General features: G+C 41.3%; 1 protein-coding gene across 1 annotated transcript in view; it reads right to left on the bottom strand.

Moving 5' to 3' along the window:
- LOC110084221 (uncharacterized) overlaps window positions 1-15,702 on the bottom strand; it is a 42,795-nt gene extending 27,093 nt beyond the window's left edge. The window contains exon 1 of the mRNA XM_073003748.2: window positions 15,580-15,702. The gene's annotated coding sequence lies outside the window, so the exon portion shown is untranslated. The remainder of the gene's footprint in view (window positions 1-15,579) is intronic.
- Between the last annotated feature and the right edge of the window lie 4,213 nt (window positions 15,703-19,915).

Here is a 19,915-nt window from a genome sequence, read left to right as displayed (position 1 = left end):
AACATTGGGAGAATATAGAATATCAACGCAGAGACACAATAGTATAAGTGCAGAGGTACATCCTGTTTCAGAAAATGGTCAGGGACCCAAGTCTAGCGAATCCCTATAGTTTCCCCAGTATAAAAAGCACCCTAACAGTTCTCATGGGCTGCTGATATCCAGCATGCTTACTCAGAAGCATGTGGTATTATATTCAATAGGGTTTACTCCCAGGGCATGTATGGATAGAACTGTGGTTTTACTCTCTACAAACATCATGTCTGGTTACAGTTGTGCCCCAAAATCAGTTAAATCTGTCTGAATCTCACTAAGTCCTTTCACTACCACCCATAAGAAGTGTCACCTTTCAATGGAAAATGCACATGTTGTGAATGGTCAGAAGGAAGCCACAGCAGCCGTTGGTGATGAGGGGCAGAGTCAAGGGCTATAAGTGATCTTCATGCACAAGAAATGTTTTCTTTTGTCTGTTCTCACTCTCCCAACACCCAGTTGGAGTGGCTGTCCCCTGGTTCTGGTATTGTGTAAGAGGGAAAAGAGTTTCCTTCTATCCACTTTATCCATCCCCTGCATAATTTTATACATCTCAGTCATGTCCCCCCTCAGGCACCTTTTCTCTAGACTAAAGAGCCCCAAATGCTGTAGCCTTTCCTCATAAGGAAGGTGCCCCAGCCCAGTCATCATTTTATTTGCTCTCTTCTGCACCTTTTCCAGTTCCACTATGTCTTTGTTGAGGTGTGATGACCAGAACTGTGTGTAATACTCCAGGTGCAGACTTACCAGCATTTTGCACAATGACATTATAATGGCTGTTTTACTTCCAATCCTTTTTTAAATGATACTGATACCTAGCATGGAATTAGCCTTCTTCACTGCCGCCACACACTGGGTTGACACTTTCATCGAGCAATCCACCAGCACACCAAGATCTCTTTCCTGATCCATCACAGAGAGCTCAGAACCCATTAGCTGATAACTAAAGTTTTGATGTTTTGCCCCAATGTGCATTACATTTTCTTATATGTAAATACATTTGCCATTTTGCTTCTCCTTTTCCTGCTTTGGAGAGATCCTTCTGGAACTCTTCACGATCCTTTCCAGTCTTCACCACCCGGAAAAGTTTTGTGTCATCTGCAAACTTGACCACTTCACTGCTTATCCCTGTCTCCAGGTCATCGATGAACAGGTTGAAAAGCACCAGTCCCAGGAGAGATCCCTGGGGCACACCGCTCTTTACCTCTCTCCATTGTGAAAATGGCCCATTGACACCTGCTCTCTGACACCTACACATGGACATATGGGCCCTCATCTATTTAGAGACATGTTCTCTCTCCCTCTCCCTCTCCGTCTCTCTGTCTCTGTCTCTGTCTCTGTCTCTGTCTCTGTCTCTCTCTCTCTCTCTCTCTCTCTCTCACACACACACACACACACACACACACACACACACACACAGAGAGAGAGAGAGAGAGAGAGAGAGAGAGAGAGAGAGAGAGAGAGAAGCAAGCAGGCAGGCAGGCAGGCAGATAAGGAAGCATTCATACATGTGGTGAAGTAAAGAAGCAGGTAGGCAAGGATGGGCTCGCTGGGTATATCCCAAACCTCTAGTGGGGCCTTGCTCTAGGGAACCAGCCTTGGCTGGTACTTTTCAACTGTTAAAAAAAAGTGAGTGACCTGCTGATAGAAACATTCAGAACAAGTTTCAAACTCCCTGCACTAATCCTCTAAAAACAGCTCAGCCTCTTAATCCTATAGGGATTTAAACTGGGTGCTTTTAGTGACACAGATTAGCATCCTCCTTGCCTGCCCAGGATACTAGGGTTGGCAAGGGCAGGCTGTAGAGTTCAGTATATCTAGGTTACCCAGATCGCGTGGGAATTAGTTGGGATGGCAAAACAACAACTGCTTTCTTAATTCTCATGGCAAGAACTTCATATCATCTTCTGACAGCGCAAAACATGGGAAGAATCCAGGAAAAAGACAAGCACCAGTCAGCCAAAGTGCTAGACCCATTGCCCTCACTGAAATTTGGCTAGTCAAATTTTATACTCAGGGTCAAACACTTGGCATGATTTTAGAACACATGCTCTCTTGAGTGCTGAAGGAACACGGTCTGTCATCTCACATGATTTTCCTCACCCATGAACTTTGCATTCAGTACACTTTATTTGGTGATTGGAAGAGAAAGACAGGTTACTTTGCACATCTGATTGCAAATTAAGGACATACTCTCCAGAGTGTATGTACTTTCGAGCTCTGAATTTTTAGTATTGACTGAAATGTATTACTGTGAAATAATGGTTCCCCTGTTTCGTTTTCCTGTCATAAAGTGATGGCATATTGTCAGAGACTAGGCTAAATGCTTTCCAGTTATTAATATTTTTTAAATGCAAGAATAGACAAAGCTTGGAATGTTATATTACAAAAGGAACCCAGTTTGTTAATTCTTACTTTTGGCAATCAGATTGCTAATACCACTATCTTTATTCCAATGACACACTCAGTTCAACACATTGAGTGTAATTAATGCATTGCATTGTTGTTGCAGCAGGTCCTGCAAAAATACAGGGAAGTACTCTATCTTTGCAACTTGGAAATATGTATGAAATGTTTATGAAATATGAAACAAACAAACAACCCAAAACAAAGAATACTTTCTCTGGTATTTAGGATTGATAAAAGACATGGCATAAAACATACAAAATTTCCATCAAAATGCCTCCAAGATGCCATTAAATGCCTTTAAAACTAATATTTGAAAGAAAATAGTTGCTGCACTAAGCATAACTATTTGTTGCATTACTCGTTAATTGAAGGTAATGATACATGTAACTAGTTATTTCCAACCTCTCGGAATAGGATAGAGATTTGTGAGCCCACCAAGAAGGAAGAATTTTACTCACAATTAATGAAGAGAAGTAGACATCAGGAATACAAAGACAGTAATGAACTTTTAAGATACCTACCTGCCTACCTGCCTGCCTGCCTACCTGCCTGCCTGCCTGCCTGCCTGACTGACTGACTGACTGACTGACTCAGAACACAGAATCCTCCTCTCCCATTTTTCAAACAGAAAATGAGTGGGATTCTTCTGGGCTTCCAGATTTCTTTTTACATCTGATTCTTATCTGCCCCATCCTTTGTGTCCAATGGTCAGGGATGAACATTGTAGTCCAACAAATTTTGGAAGGCCACAGGTTCCACACTGGAAAAGCCACTGGCTTCTCCCTTTGACCTTCCAATTCTGAAGGTACTTCTGATGTTAAACACTTCCGAAAGATGGAAAGAAAACAGGAAATTGATGTATGACAAGCCGGCAAGCAAGACAACAATCATAGTACATTTCTACTACAAAAAAACAAAACAAAACACCAGACTTTCTATGTGCCCTTGTGCCACTTCCATGTGAAAAGGTTTTTTCAAAGGTAGATCTTCTTTGCACTTGGTACTAGGAGATAGTGGCTGAAATCCTCTTGCTTAGCACAGCAAGTCATAATTAGAGTGGGCTCATGAATCAGTGGAAGTTACAGAGGAGTTAAATTGCCAAATCTCCACTCCTTTAAAGGGTCTGCTCTAGTTGGGACTTACTATTGTTAGGTAATGGGATTTCAAGCTCTTTTTGTAATCCATAATTTTGACAATTTGGCTGTACAATGTGCAAAATTTTTGGCAGCTGCTGTGATAAGATTTATTAGGGTGCCCTAAATTTTACCCCTTTTGTAGTTTTTAATTTTGCCCAGGTTTGTTTCATACGTGACGTGTTTGATGTAGATTTCCTCCTAGTTTATAGTGTGGTATTTTTATTCTTTTATATTGTTCTTTTATATAAAAGAATTATTCTTTTATATTGTATGCTTACACAAGCATATAGTTAAGACACAGAAACAAACAAACAAAAACCCAGAACCACTTAGTCAATGATTTCTAAAATAAAAAGACAACATTCTACCTTTTGATAAGAGTTAAGAGCTTGTTATTACTTTCTTCTTTCTATAAACGAGAGTAAATGAGAGCTTTTTGTTTCCCCGTGGGAAACAGCTGTCCAATCTGGGTTGAGTTATCCAGAAGACAGATGTAAACTGGCAATGTCTGGAAATCTCAAGAGCACCAGAAGAATGGTTTGTTCAATGGAAAAAGCTCTTGGAGCAGATAAATATTCTGAAATATTTTGTTGCTTTTTAAAGAACTAAAAACAGAGAAAATGACTATCTTTGGAAGAAAATGTAAAATAGTTTGGTACTTTTAATGTACATCCATAAAATTTATCAGAAGTGAATTCCTTTCAATGCCAACCTATTCCATAAGGATAGGGCCACAGCTGAGAAGGTTCAATACTTAGTAACAGCCTTTTAAGCCTCTCTAGGAGTGAGGCTCCAGTACTTTGGCCATCTCATGAGAAGAGAAGGCTCCTTGGAAAAGACCTTGATGTTAGGAAAGTGTGAAGGCAAGAGGAGAAGGGGACGACAGAGGATGAGATGGCTGGACAGTGTCTGCGAAGCAACCAACATGAAATTGACACAACTCCGGGAGGCAGTGGAAGATAGAAGGGCCTGGCGTGCTCTGGTCCATGGGGTCACGAAGAGTCGGACACGACTAAATGACTAAACAATGACGAAGAGTGACCACTCACGATATCAAGGCTTGAGAAGATCAGGTGGGGTGAGCAGAAGTTCTTAAATTGGGCCATTCCAACATGTAACGGGGCCCCAAACTGTTAAGGGCTTTGTATGAAAGTACCAGTATTTTGAATCTGGCTTGGAGAAGCACTGGAAGCCAATGCAAAATGGACTATAACTGGTGAAATACGATTAAACTTCTTAATGCCAGAAATCAGTCTAACCACTGCATTCTGTACCCACTGCAGTCTCCAAGTCAGGCTCAATGGCAGCCCTATGTAAAGATTGTTACAGTAGTCAGTCTTTGAGATCACCAGCGCATGAACCAATGCCCTAAGAGATTCCTCGTCCAAGTAGGGGTGTAACTGGGCAATTAGTCTGAGCTGGTTGAAAGCCAACCTGGACACATCAGAAATCTGAAGTCTCAAAGAAATGGCCGAGTCCAGAATCACCACCCAATGGCGAACTTGATCCCAAAGAGGGAAAGTGAATCAGTTCAGCTCAGACACATGCTCTCCCACCAGCCAGTCCCCCAGAACCAGGATCTCCAATTTGTCCAGGTTCAGCCTCAACCTATTTGCTCTGGTCCACTCCAAACCTGAGGCCAAACAGCACACAAGGTCATGGATAGCATCCACTGCAGAGGATGTAAAGGAGAGATAGAGCTGCATGTCACCAGTACACCGATGCCAACACCCCCCCAAACACTGGATGATGGCCCCCAGTAGCCTTATATAGATTTTTAAAAGTATTGGAGAGATAGACAACCCCTGAGCCACCCCACAACCGAGGGCCCATAGGGAGAAAGAAAGTCTCTCCAAGCTGAGCATGCTGGACCTGACCATCAGGGAAAGATCAGACCAGCTAAGAGCTAGCCAACCAATGCCCAGCTCCAACCATCTGTCCAGATACTGTGCTCAGTGGTATCAAAAGCCACAGAGAGATACAGGAGCACCAACAGGATTAACACCCCCCCCCATCAGCCTCCCTTAGCAGGTCATCATGCAGAGCGACCAGTGCTGTCTCATCCCATGACATGGCCTAAATCCCAATTGGAATGGATCAAAGCAATTCTCCTCACCCAGAAACGCTTGAGCTCTCAATTAACTTGCCCCATGCTAGGCTGAATGGGGCTTATACTCAGTGCAACTTGCATTGGATTACAGACGTGTATATAGGATTGCAGTATCACTACTAGTACAAACACTTTATGCAGGATTCTTTGTTCCTTTCTCTTCTGGGACACACAGTCAGACATTCATACCTGTATGCAGGGAAACCAAAAACAGCTTTAGCTGGCAAACAAAACAGTCCATTCAGGGCAGGTGACTTTATAAACTGAAGTAACAAATGGAACTGTGGGGGCAGAGGGAATATTGGCAGAGCAGGGAGGGAGGTACTACAGGGTGCAATGCACTTTCCTTGGGTGATTAAACATTTCCTGTATGAACGACAACAACGATTTCAGAGATAATGCAAAGTGCTGGACTACAGTAGAGAAAACTGCATGTCAGCCCAGGACAATCTCTTATCTAATCACTTCCTTTAAAAAGTTGAATCAGTTTTCTTTGGTAGTGTAAACATATTATCTCCTCGCAATGTTGATGCCTGGAGGGAGTCCACAGTGAGTTTGCAACACTGCCAGGATTACAGCAGTAATCTAGAGATGCTGGGATTTCTCCAGTTATTTTTAGTCGTACTGGGCTGTATCTAAATTAACCTGTCCTCAGTTATCTCATTCTCTGGGTCAGCTCCAGGTTTCTCTGAAATTGGTAATTTGCTTGGGGCTCCCTTTGAAGACTGATGGGAAACTGTAATAGTGCTCAGTGCAATTGCTAAATTGCTGATGGAGTCCAGGGTCCAGATTTATCTTAAGGAGACTTCCATTCACATTCTTTCTTGAATCTCTGATTTCAGAGGATTGGGGAGACTCGGCAGGTATACAGTGGGGTGGGGGTGGGGTGCTGCAGCACAAAGCCACTGCTGGATCTTGGTCCCTTCCATGAACAGAGGCAAGGTCTGGATTCCCCCTTGTGATTAGATGCAATGAGGCTATACCCCTATGTAGCTGGATAGCTCCATTAGGCATCTGACTGAGAAGTCAAAGGTTGGGAGTTCAGTTCCTGGCTGTGCATCCCAGAATAGCCCATCTGTGTGGACTTGGATAAGGTGCACCATCCCTGGATGCCTCCAGAAGAAGGAAACAGTGAACTGCTTCTGAATATTTTCTGCCTAGAAAACCCTGAAAGGGTCAACATAAGTCAGAATTGATTTGATGGCACATAATTGTTGTTGCTGCGGGCACTACGTGGTGGCGCTGTGGGCTAAACCGCAGAAGCCTGTGCTGCAGGGTCAGAAGACCAGCAGTCGTAAGATTGAATCCACACGACGGAATGAGCTTCCGCCAACCTAGCGGTTCGAAAGCATGCAAATGCGAGTAGATAAATAGGGACCACTTCGGTGGGAAGGTAACAGCGTTCCGTGTCCAAGTCGCACTGGCCATGTGACCACGGAAGATTGTCTCCGGACAAAATGCTGGCTCTATGGCTTGGAAACGGAGATGAGCACCACCCCCTAGAGTTGAACATGACTGGACAAAAATTGTCAAGGGGAACCTTTACCTTTACCTAATTGTTGTTGCTGCTGTTACACACTTAAACTGTAGTACTGTACTGGCTTCCATCTGTGTGTGTTTGGGTGAGTCCACTTCAAAATACTGGGTTTGGTCACATATAAACCTCAACATCTTCACTGAGGCAATACCTCAACTGAGGCAGGTCAAGGTCAGAAGGGGAGGGCCTTTTAAGTCGTGATAGTATGGTTGTGAAATGGTTGTGACTTCTATTTTATATTTATTTACTGATATAGCTACATTTTTGAATAATGACATAAAAACAAAACAATCAACTTGCCTTTATTACAATACACAACATTTAAATATTTTTCCTTATTCTGAGTGAAGTTGATAAGCTCTGTACATGTGGTTGGAGAGTGTGCCTTGACGTGGTTATCCTATAATTTATCTTCCCCTGCTGTGTTGCAGATAGGAATGTTTGGGTTATACTTACAGCAAGGACAAAGAATCAAATCTCTTGTACATACATTATGTTCCTGATTTAGCACCCATGTGCCTGCTATTTACTACACACAGAGAGAGAGAGAGAGAGAGAGAGAAAGAGAGAGAGAGAGAGAGAGAGAGAGAGAGAGAGAGAGAGAGAGAGAGAGAGAGAGAGGAATTATATGAAGTATAGTAACTTCTGTTTCAACTAACAATTTATTCATTAATGACCTATCATTGGAGCTATATCTCATATGCTGCCTTTAGGAGTTTTGGCTGGGGTGAGTGTCAATCAGTCCAGCAGCAACCAATTGTTCTTCCCTGCCTCTGATTTCAAGAGGAGCCATGCCTCCCTGTTCGTCTTTTTTCATCTCTTTTTAGTCTGCTAGTAGTTAGTGCAGTAAAAGAATGTAGTTTGCAGGAGTCTGCTGGAAGCACATTGTGAGTCTGTTGAGGCTTCTTGTTGTAAGAAATAATTTTGTACAGTATGCTGTTCTTTTTTATCTTTTCAACTGTGAGTAAATGAAACATCTTTATTCTTTCTCTTACCAATGTTTCAGAATGCGTTATTGAGACTATGAGTGCCAGCTGATGAAACAATAAGGATTATCTATTTGGGGAATATTTGAAGCTAATTCTGCTCTGTAAGTCCCTGCACTTCTACTAGAGGTTTTTTAATCGAAATACAGTTTACAAGCTGTTTACCTCCAATTTTTCTAAAATGTTTACAGTTTTCTAGATTTCAGCCATGTCCTATAGAACATTGAGTCAAGCTACTATCAAGATGGCACAGTGGGGAATTGAACTCCCAACTTCTGGCTCTTCAAACAAATATCTAAACCACTGAGCTATCTAGCAATTCTTTTCTAAGGAACTGCTCAACTACTGATTTCTTCGTACTGAATCAGGCTTCAAAGAACTCCATCTTGATTACAAAAACACCACATTCAGTTTTGTCAAAAACAAAAATAAAAATAAAGAAAACAAAAACATGGAACCATAAAGACTAACGGCTGTATTTTAATGTGAGCTTTTATAGACAAGTCCATTTCCTCAGACACATTAAAAAGTTGACCTAGCAGTTAGTCTTTAAGGTGCCACAATGTTTGTGTCTTCTTTATTTTTTATTTTTCAGTTTTCCATTTCCTTTTTTGTTTTTGCCTGATATGCTAGCAGAGACTAACATGGCTTTCTCTTCTAATCAGTTCTGTGCCCTACGGCTTCTTGAAATTTTGAGGATCTACAAAACTGGTAATAGAATTAATGCTTTGCTATCTAAACCCATAATGAAGGGAAGGACAAAAATAAGGTGCAAGAACATCCTCTACAATAATATCTTTATTAGGGTGACTCTTGCAGTCCTTTGTGGTTCTGCTTTTAAATCCCCTTTCTAGACACTGAGTGATAGTGTCAAGGGCTACACGTCTAATTATCAGAGAAATGGCTTTGATGTTTCACAATCTATATGGATGATATCAAGTTGTTTGTAAGCTCTCCTGATGAACTGGATAGTCTCTTAAAACAATTGAGTCTTACAATATAGATATCAAAATGAATGTTGGTGTTGATAAATAAAAACTTAGACCAGGAATAGTTATCCAGGAACAGTACTTTGACAGAGTGAAGGCAAAACTCAAAAGAGAGCTTGATGCAAAAGGAAACATTACTGCTATCTATAGCTGGGCAACCCCGGTATTAACATAGTATTAACACAGAAGGCCAGGCTGGCCCTAATCTTTGCTGTCCTTCCGCAAGCAGGTGAAGACCTTTCTCTTCAGACAAGCTTTCCCTTAGTGATTGGTTGTCTGAGAGGGGTTTTTAATAGACTGTTGTGCCTCATGGCTTTCAACTATTTCCTGGTGCTGATTTTCTTTACTATTTTTAGTGTGGTATTTCTTTCATTCTTTTAAAATATTTGTTTACGTACTGTTTTTAACTTTAAAATATTGTCTTTTAAGCAGTAAGTTTGGGTCCTTTTAAGGATAAAGGAGGGGTAAAATGTTTTAAATAAAATAAATATATATATATATTTCGGGGTTGCCCACCAGATGTATAGTGATGATTTAAATAGGAAACTCTGTGTCTTCATGTCAAAATACTGGTTCCATGATACAAAGGCATGGATAGAGCACTTTTATATTCCATGGAGCATGAGCAGGTACAGGCTTGTTGACCTCAAGAATCTCTGTATGGATCAGTCAAATTTCAAAACTACTTCTGTAGGATCATCGTTTATCAGATGATAGCAGAAAATGATAAAGGACTAACAGTATTGTAAGAACCAAACTATGTTATTGAAAGCCCCACAGCGCAGAGACATATTGGCATGAGGAACCATTACAAATACAGCACCAGAGCTAACTGTTGAATGATACTATCAGTAAGCAATTATCAAATCTGTGGATTAAATTAGACCATCCTCAGGCTGAAACAGAGTAATCATATGCACAATCCAAGACGGTTATTTGTGGTAGATACTATCAGAAAACAACTAACGAAAGATGTAAGCCATGTAGGGCCTGTCATGAATCTAAAGTAGCAATTCATTGGCTGAAATGCTACTCCTTTGCATATTATGTTGCAATTAGTGCAATCCCATTGAATCAGTGGGGACTTTGTGAGTTAACTCCTCTATAAATTCCATTATTAAATGGGCTTACTCTAGTTGCAGCTTACTACGTTAAGTAACAGGATTTCAGCTACTATATCATACATATATGGACCCCTCCAGCTATCATCAACAGATTATGTGTGCAGGCATAACCAAATTGCAAAGATCATTTTTAAGCAGTTATCTAGTCTTATGCACTGTTCACATCTTTTCTCCATATTATAAATTCCAGCCACCTCCACTTTCAGAAGATAAAACTGCACTGCTATACTGAGACAAGCAAGTTGTCATGGATAAAACAGCTGATTTTAATAAGCCAGATCTTTTACTTTTATATTTTATAAGAACAAGCAACAAAGAAAAACATACCTTATGGATACTGAATTTCCACAAACAAGCAATCTCATAAGTGCAGAAAGAATAAAATCACAAAGCACCAAACATTAAGGTAAGAAACTGAAAGTACAGTAGTGCCCCGCTAGACACTTACCCCGCTAAATGACAAAATTGCTTGACGATGACTTTTTTGTGATCGTTATAGCGATTTCAAAACAATGTTTCCAATGGGCAATTTTCACTTCACAGTGATTTGGTCCATGCTTTGCGGACTGTTTATTCGCAAGATGATGATCTTTACAACTGATCATCAGCTCGCAAAATGGCTTCCTGCTGTTTTCCGGATCCATGCTTCAGAAAACAGCGATTGCAAAATGGCCGCCCTATGGAGGATCCTCGCAGCACGATCAGGTATTTTCCCCATTGGAACTTATTTTCAATGCATTCCAATGGGGATTTGTTTTGCATGATGACAATTTCACTGTACAGCGATTTCAGGGGAACGAATTATCATCGTCATGTGGGGCACCACTGTATATGGAAGCAAAATCCAAATCATCCTGCTCCCCATACTAAGTTCAGCAACCAGAGTTGTTCAAAAATCTTTGGCTGCGAATTTAAAACAATAGCTGTTAATTCTCTGAAATTAAAAAAAACCAGCAATAGTGACTTTGCAAACATGTAATCTAATCTGTGAATTTTCAGTACTTGACTCCTAACTGACTCCCTTGCATCTGCTCACTGCACCAGCAATGATGAGAAACAAGATGTGTAGTAGTAGTAGTAGTAGTAGTAGTAGTAGTAGTAGTAGTAGTAGTAGTAATAATAATAATAATAATAATAATAATAATAATAATAATAATAATAATAATAATAATAATAATAATGCACCAAAATCATTCTGATGTATGGTAATCCTCCCTAGGTTTTCTAGTTATAAACTGGTGATTTACCAGTTCCCTTTCCTAGTGGTATGCTGAGACGGTGCAGGATACCCAAGCCTGCATAGGTAGGTGGCAGGGTATGTAATCTCATCAGCCACACAAGCTCTAGTCTAAATGACTCCTTTTGTGACAGTGACAATGGAGACTTAGACTATACCAGCTCTTTTGGGGCCTTTACTCTAGACATTCATAATTATGTAAATCTATGGGAAGTGGATATAAATGAGGCTTCCAGGCTGGAATCTATTGTCCGTCTCTGTAGACCTTACAAATGAGCAGACATACCTTCAACATAGCTGAGTTTCTTTGCTAGCAATAGAAGAATTAGTTTGAAATGCAAATATGTTTTCTTAAAGCATTTGTTGATTCCTACCCAGATCACTCCTTCATCCAGTAGTCATCTGTGTTCTCGTTATTAACATGCTAATAGGCCTGTTTATGCATTTATACTTAGACTAACCCATAAAGTTAATAGTATCCCAGTGATATTTCAGAAAAGATGACAGCCATCTATGAGTGTAGGGCAATAATGTTAGATAGGGTTAATATACATTAGAATCAGAGTAGCATTTCTGAGAAAACATTAGGGTTCAGAAACACACGCTCTCTTCTTGCTCATTGCTATCAAAGTGCACCTATTAAATGAAATACAAAAGCAGTCTTATACTGTGAGCATGATAGAAACAAATGTCTTATTAAACAGAAATGAGAGAGACCTGCCAAGATTCCAAAAGGTGATGGAAATCCAGACTGTTTCATACTGCAGCCTTTTAATAATTAGGCATCTGGTTGATGACATTAAAATGCCTCTGTAAAGTAGGTGGGTTTATTTAGCGTGATGAAAGAGTGCAAATTCAGTCTGCCAACTTCCTTAGAAACAAGAATCTCAGACATTAAGAAAAGCACTTTGGCAATGGAAACCAAACTCTCAAAATTAGGAAAGGAGGTTAGCAGGGTTGACAAGATCTAGTGGATCTATGGATCGCCACTCTGTATAATGAGTGAGCCACTGAAATGTAGATGGCAGTCTCTCAGTGTCAAATAGCTGTTTAGTGGGTTGTGGATTGTTTGCAATTAGCATTTTTTCTGCCTAACAGTGAGATTTTGTTACAAATACCTGCCTCAACAAGTAAACCTTGCAAATCAAACCCATGTTCATCTTTTAATGGCACAATCACAAAGCAACATACATTGAAATGCGAGATAGAGAGGTGAGGAAAAAGATATACTAAGAAAAACAGACATATTTTATCATTTAAGGGAGCATTGCTTCTAAATATGTGATAAATGTATCATCTAGTTTGACCACCAGTGAACTATCACTATCAAACCTGTCATCTAATCCAGTGGTCCCCAATCTTGGGCTGGCCATTAGATCTCCCTGGAAAGGCAGTGTGTAGAAGAGCTTTCTGCTTCATTTGAGTACTGTATTGCCTAAATAACAAAATAATTTGGAGTTATTTTAAGCTCCTGAATACCTAGTTGTTCTTTGGTCCTCCTGACTTCTGGCTTGCTCCTCAAACTTCCTATCTGATGTGACCTTTGATACTGATTTCTCCTTTCACTGTTCCTATTGATTTCTTCCATAGCTCTTAGAGTTTATGAATTATTTTGAAATGCTGCCTTTGGTCAAACCCTGACAAGAATAGAAGAATGGAGTAAAGACTATGGGATAGTGAAAGCCAATGGCCATCACTGTGTCCCAAGAAGACAGAATGCTATGGCAGAAAAAGATTAGGATGGCATAATGCATTGTGGTGACGCTTGGAACAGTCCTGGCATATCCTTGTGGCACCTTCTGAAGGTCCCTTGCTTTCAGAAGCTGCTGCAAAGGATTGCAACTTCAGGTGGTGCAGAATGCGGCGGCCAGACTCCTTAGTGGAGTGAAAAAATTCTAACACATTTCACCCACTCTGGCCGCATTGCATTGGCTGCCCATCAGATTCCGCATCGACTTCAAAGTGTTGATGCTTACGTACAAAGCCCTAAACGGTTTAGGGCCTCGATACTTGGCGGAACGCCTTCTACCACCAAGATCTACCCGTGTCACTCACGCGAGCCAGGAGGTGAGGCTGAGGAGCCTAACGCCGAGGGAGGCCCGGAAGGAAAAGACAAGAAATTGGGCCTTCTCGGCGGTGGCTCCTCGCCTCTGGAACAACCTTCCCCCTGATATTTGTGCGGCCCCCTCGCTGGGTATTTCAAAAAGCAATTAAAAACATTGATGTTTCGGCAGACCTTCCCTCCTAGTTAATTCCTGATCCCCTCTTCTTTTCTTTCCTAATGTTTAACCCAATTGTCGAAAGTTTTCTTTTATGTAATTCTGTTGTTTTTATTGTTGTATCCCTTGCTGTAAGCCGCCTAGAGTGGTCTATCGACTAGATAGGCGGGATATAAAATAAATAAATAAATAAATAAATAAATAAATAAATAAATAAATAAATGAATGAATGAATGAATGAATGAATGAATGAATGAATAAATAAATAAATAAATAAATAAATAAATAAATAAATAAATAAATAATTGCAATTATTTTAGGTGCATATAGCTATAATTGAAGCTGTCCTGCTTACCATCCCAAATGAGGGCAATTATTTGCAACCAGCTGAGATACTGAATGACTGCCTGATTTTAATGCTGCTTCATAATGGGGGGGAGTTCAATATTGTAATTAGAAGTGATGTAAATATTTGCTGATCATGTCTGCAAATACAGGTCTCATGTATCAAAGTCAAATGGACAAAGGGGTCCTTGTGAGATAGTAAAAAAGAGGCTGACTTTTTGTTTTTCTTAGTGTAACAGCAACTTGGCTATGCAAACAACATTGTCTCTGTAGTTTTTTTAAAAAAATCACATCAGTGTGTGAGAACACTTACCACCTTCAGGCAGCTGCTGAAGCCTCAGTGTTCTGACAAGGTTCATCAGCATAGGTGCCCATTTTTGGTAGTCAGCAACAGGTGGCTAGAATCTAGATTTTGAATTTCTCATGTCTTAGATCACAATAAAGTAAGCAGAGAGAGAAACAGAATTCTCCATGCTAGTTTATTGACACAGACTCTTTTACAATCTATTGTGAAAAGTCATGCCCCATTAAATTCCAGTTGCCGAGGTGTTGTCAGTTCTTATTTGTATATTTTTTTTGAAACCATATTAAAATAATTGGAGACAAATTGTCCAGATTTATGAGCATTACAGATGCGACAAACTGTAATTTATGTGTTGTAATCTCAAAATATAACCAAATAAATACTCAAAAACAAATATTCCTTGCACTTAACCAATACACCAAGCTACCAGAAAGTTTGTAATTTTTCTTCTGGATCTTGAAATAAGCACAAATAAAGATTTTATACATACATACATATATACATATATGTGTGTATATATTTAATGGATATATAGATATGAATAAATATAGAAATACATGTTTAGACTACAGCAGTGTACCTAGCATTGTTGAATAAATGCTCATATGTGATAGCCCGGAAATCCTGCTGTAGCTATTATTTTTCTGGAAACAGCTAGCTATTCTCAGCTAGTATTTAATTGTTTGGACTATATCCCACAGACTTTTATGTGCCCTGATTCTCTGAGTGAGAACTTTACTTGCTTTTTTTCTGGTAACTCATTATATTCAAGGATGCTATAGCAAGCATGCATTTTATTGTTTGTAAGGAGTTTCCTTTACTTTGACACAATTAAATGAAATCATTTGGGCAGTCAAATAAAAACTATGAAAAGATCTTCACTAATTTGTACTGACATTTTCAAACAAAAACATTGTAACATTGGCTATTCAGGATATAGATTAGGTCGATTCCACTGACAACAAGGCCAACAGATTTGTCATGAACCCTATCTTTCCCCCTGAACTGGGACTCAGGGTGGCACATGGCATGACTTAAAAACAGGTGCAAATAAAAACACTCTAATTTCTAATATTAAAATGCAACTAAAGAAATTATAATATTGAAAAACAGCAGAAACCTGGAAAGCAGACTTTTCAAAAATCGAACTCACATATAAATGGTATAGCGACCACCCATTACAAGCTCTTTCCTCAGCGTCTAGTCAGTTACTCCAAATGTGTTGGAATGAAAAGGTCTTTGGCTGCCAGTAGAAGGACAGTGGAAAGCACACTGCTTCCCTTTGAAAGGAATCGCATAGTGTGAGAAGCGTGGTGAAGAACCTCTCTTTGAAAAGGAAGCTGTCAGTTGATCCAAACTTTAAGTGCAGTTTCTCTAAATTGTTCTGTCATAAGGAAAGAGACAGGCAGACTAACCTTTGGCTGGTATAAATGCCAAACTTCTATTCTGAGCATTCTATCCAAGAGAAGCTCCCAGGTCTCCTGGCATACATGTAGATTGCTTGCTGTTAAAAGTTCTCTGTAGTAAGAGGAGATGCGTAGTTGAAATCAAGCTGTCATGTCATTTGGATGGCCTGGAGCAGACTGTTGAAACAAATTTGCTTTCTTGATTAGCCAGTCTGTTCAGGGAACTGAAGATTTTAAAGTATTGAAGAGATAGATAGGATTTGCTCTGGTCTTGCAATCTTTTATTTTGCCCTTCAATCTTTATTTTTAAGCAAATGGTTAGGAAAGTGTGAAGGCAGGAGGAGAAGGGGACGACAGAGGATGAGATGGTTGGACAGTGTCATCAAAGCGACCAACATGAATTTGACCCAACTCAGTGGAAGACAGGAGGGCCTGGCGTGCTCTGGTCCATGGGGTCACGAAGAGTCGGACACAACTAAACGACTAAACAACAATATTTATTTTTTATTTTATTTAACTTACATGCCACCCACACTACTCAAAGGTCTCTGGGTGGCTTACAACAGTTTAAGTGCAATAAAAAGATAAAACAATTAAAATACAATTAAAACATAGTACTCTAAAAATTGCCATCAGGTCCCACAGTTGATATTATTGCAATTAAAAACCTTCTGGAACAGGAAGGTTTTGATCTGGCGCCAAAATGTCATTAACATTAACGCCAGACAAATCTAACTCAGCATAGTGTTCCATAGTCTCGGGGTGGCTGCCGAAAAGGCCCTTTGTCTACAAGCCATCCCTCTTACCTCCTTGGGGGATGGCTCTTTCAAAAGGGCCCCCTGGCTAGACCTTAACGGCCAGGTAGGCTCATATGGAAGGAGGCAGTCCTTCAGGTATCCAGGGCCCAAGCTTTATATGTCAAAACAAGCACTTTGAATTGGGCCCGGGCAGCAACTGGTAGCCAATGTAAATAAAACAGAATTGGCTTGATGTGTTCCTTGCGGCGCCACCACTCACCAGCCGCGCAGCTCGATTCTGAACCAGTTGCAGTCGCCAGACCATCTTCAAAGGCAGCTCCACGTACAGCACATTGCAGTAATCTATATGGGATGTTACCAGTGCATGTGTAATTGTCATGAGACTCTGCTTGTCCAGGTAGGGCCGTAGCTGGTATAATTTCTGCAGTTGAAGGAAAGCACCCCTGGCCACCGAGTCCACCTGGGCTTTCAGAGTTAGACCAGGGTCCAGGAGCACCCCCAAGCTGCGGACCCTGTCACTTGGGGGGAGTGCAACCCCATTCAGCAGTGGTCCCCAACCTTGGGCCTCCAGATGGTCTTGGACTTCAACTCCCAGAAATCCTAGCCACTTATGGGAGTTGTAGTCCAAGAACATCTGGAGGCCCAAGGTTGGGGAACACCGCCATTCAGGACAGGGAAAAGGCCCTCCAGCCTGTCCAGCGAAGCACCCATGAAGAGTACTTCTGTCTCATCTGGACTGAGTTTCAATTTATTAACCCTCATCCAGTGCATTATCAGGTCCAGAGACAAGTTCAGCACGGAAACAGCACAGAAACTTGGTTTCATTCTTTTGCTAAGGTCCATAGGTTTCTCTTCATTAACCCAAGGCTTAGGTTTATCATGAAAAGCACTCCAGAAGAGAGGTGTCTGAAACCAGTTTGTCTCTTCAGGTAGCATACCATCTGAACTACTGCAGTGTGCTGTACACAGGGCTGCCTTCAAAAATGCTTTTGAAGGCTGAAACTAGCTCAAAATTCAGCAGCCAGGATTTTGACAAACTACCTGCATGTCACTTTAAAATATCAGTTCTAGAAGCTGTGACTTGAATCATTAAAACTCTTCATAATTTGGAAACCAGGTACCCTAAGGCGGCTTCTTCTTCTTCTTCTTCTTCTTCTTCTTCTTCTTCTTCTTCTTCTTCTTCTTCTTCTTCTTCTTCTTCTTCTTCTTCTTCTTCTTCTTCTTCTTCTTCTTCTTCCAAATACCAGATTGCACCTTTGGAGCTTTTTATACCAAGAAAAGGGAACAGTGGGTACAAGAGGGTCTCTGTGGGGAAAGGGTTCTATAATCTGTGCACCAGAGACAAGCCTTCGATTTGTTGCCACCTATGTGATCTCCAGGGTTGATGGCATTCTGAGAAGGACCCTCAGAGGTGTCCAAAATCAGGTCCAAAAAGCTCGGCTGATATATATATAGTAATCAATTCAAAGGAGAAGGCAAAGGGGGCAATCAAAATCAGAAGATTGTCTGCCTTATGCCCACTTGCTGTGAAGAACTCCAAAATTGCCTGCCTTGTTTGCTGTTCTCAGCACGCCTGACAGGCTTATACCCTGGCAATTTCACCTTGATGCTTCACTGGTGATCTTGTAGGACTCTGAGGTATGACTTGATTTCAGCTTGTAAGTCAAGTAAGGCAGACAATCTTCTGATGCAGTCTTGTTCTCAGAGGAAGCCTTTTACAGGTAGGGCATAAGAGATGCACATAGCTGCATTTCTAAAATTTCTCTCCACTCCAAAAATTACAGAGAAGAACTTCTGTTACATATGGCGCTGCTGTTAAAATCACTAACTTGGTGCTAGGGTAGTTTCCCCCTAAGTTAAATTTATGGTTTAATTTCATCATGCTATCATAACAAGGCAAATGATGTCATACTGCTTTGCTTCTATGTCTTTCCACATCCTGTTTTCGAGTGGGTGTCACATAAGCACGTTAACAGTGATAACATGTCAAGGAGTTAACTAGCCTACCGTCTTGGGCAAGCAGCCAAGCAAGTCATACCAGTGGGAGGTGCTGACAGTTCAAAATTTTAAAAAGTGTGTCTAAACCAAGGCCAACAGGCCAAGATTCATAGCTGGCAATGGAAATGGGTGTCTGATGAGAAAGAAATACATGACTCTAAAGCTCAGGTCATTCACAGAAAGGTGGCAAACTAACAAGCCACAGAGTTTGACCTGGTAATAGTTTATTGCCAGCATTGAGCTTTTAGGAGTCAGAAGCTTTTCTGTTGCTGCTTAGGTGACTGTTTCTCAGAGTTCCCGGCAAGGCTGAGGTGTGTGCCATCTAGCCGTAGGTACTCAGTGAATGGTGGATGATATTCAGGGAAATCACTTACTCCTGGGGAGGCCCCTACTAAGGAGGATACCTCCTCCAAAGCTGGACACTCCTTCTAAGTGTCTATAGCCAGCAAGGCTACAATTAGCAAGCACAATTGGCCCTCACCTGCTCTGCTGGAGACATGAGCACCACTCCAAGAAAATGGAGGAAAGGAATGTGGTGTCCACCCTCCCCCTGAAAAAAAGAGAAAGGAAAGTGTTGTATGTTTCAAAAAAGAAAGGAAAGGAAAGTGAATAAGGCCAAGAAGTGTTGCTTTAGAGCAGGCTTGTCCAACCCGCGGCCCAAGGGCCGCATACGGCCCAGGTCAGCTCGTAATATGGCCCAGTGCAATTTTTTATTTTTAAAGAAATTCCAAAGTTTCAAGTTACACTGCTGGCGCTTGCGGCCAGAATGTGGCCGGGACATGTCACAACAGTAGAGGGGGAGAGAGGGAAGGAAGGAGTGGGAGGGGAGGGGACGGGGGGCTGCGTGACTGCATTGCGCCATCCCCATCAATAGGTGGACCCCCTCCTGGCCCCATAAAGCCACCGGAGTTGAAGCTGCAGCCTCTGCTGTCTGAGATCGCAGCTTCCAGTAAGCGAGCTTGGAGCGGGGCTGCGGAGGACGGCTAGGGCTGCCCCCCCATGTGGCCCAAACCAAATGTATGTGTGGCCCAAACCAAATTTCCATCTTCTAATGTGGCCCAGGGAAGGTGAAAGGTTGGACACCCCTGGATTACAGCAAAGCCCCAGTTTACCTGCCCCGCGTATGGCCCTGGTAGCCAGGCCCCTGCCTTTTCTTTGCATCACTCTTAGGGACTGAGATGAGGTCCTGGGGGTGCCATCTAGAAACCCCTAAAAACCCTGGGTTTGTTGGTCCTTTTGTTTTTCCCAGGGTCAGGGTACTTGAATTCTTCCTTGCTGAAGGATTCATCTCACAAGGCCAAGACATTCTGATGAATGATTTGGGGTC

This window comes from Pogona vitticeps, chromosome 1, assembly GCF_051106095.1.
Source record: "Pogona vitticeps strain Pit_001003342236 chromosome 1, PviZW2.1, whole genome shotgun sequence".
Classification (NCBI taxonomy): domain Eukaryota; kingdom Metazoa; phylum Chordata; class Lepidosauria; order Squamata; family Agamidae; genus Pogona; species Pogona vitticeps.
The sequence above is the reverse complement of the archived record's forward strand: the minus strand, read 5'-3'. Positions and strand labels throughout refer to the sequence as shown.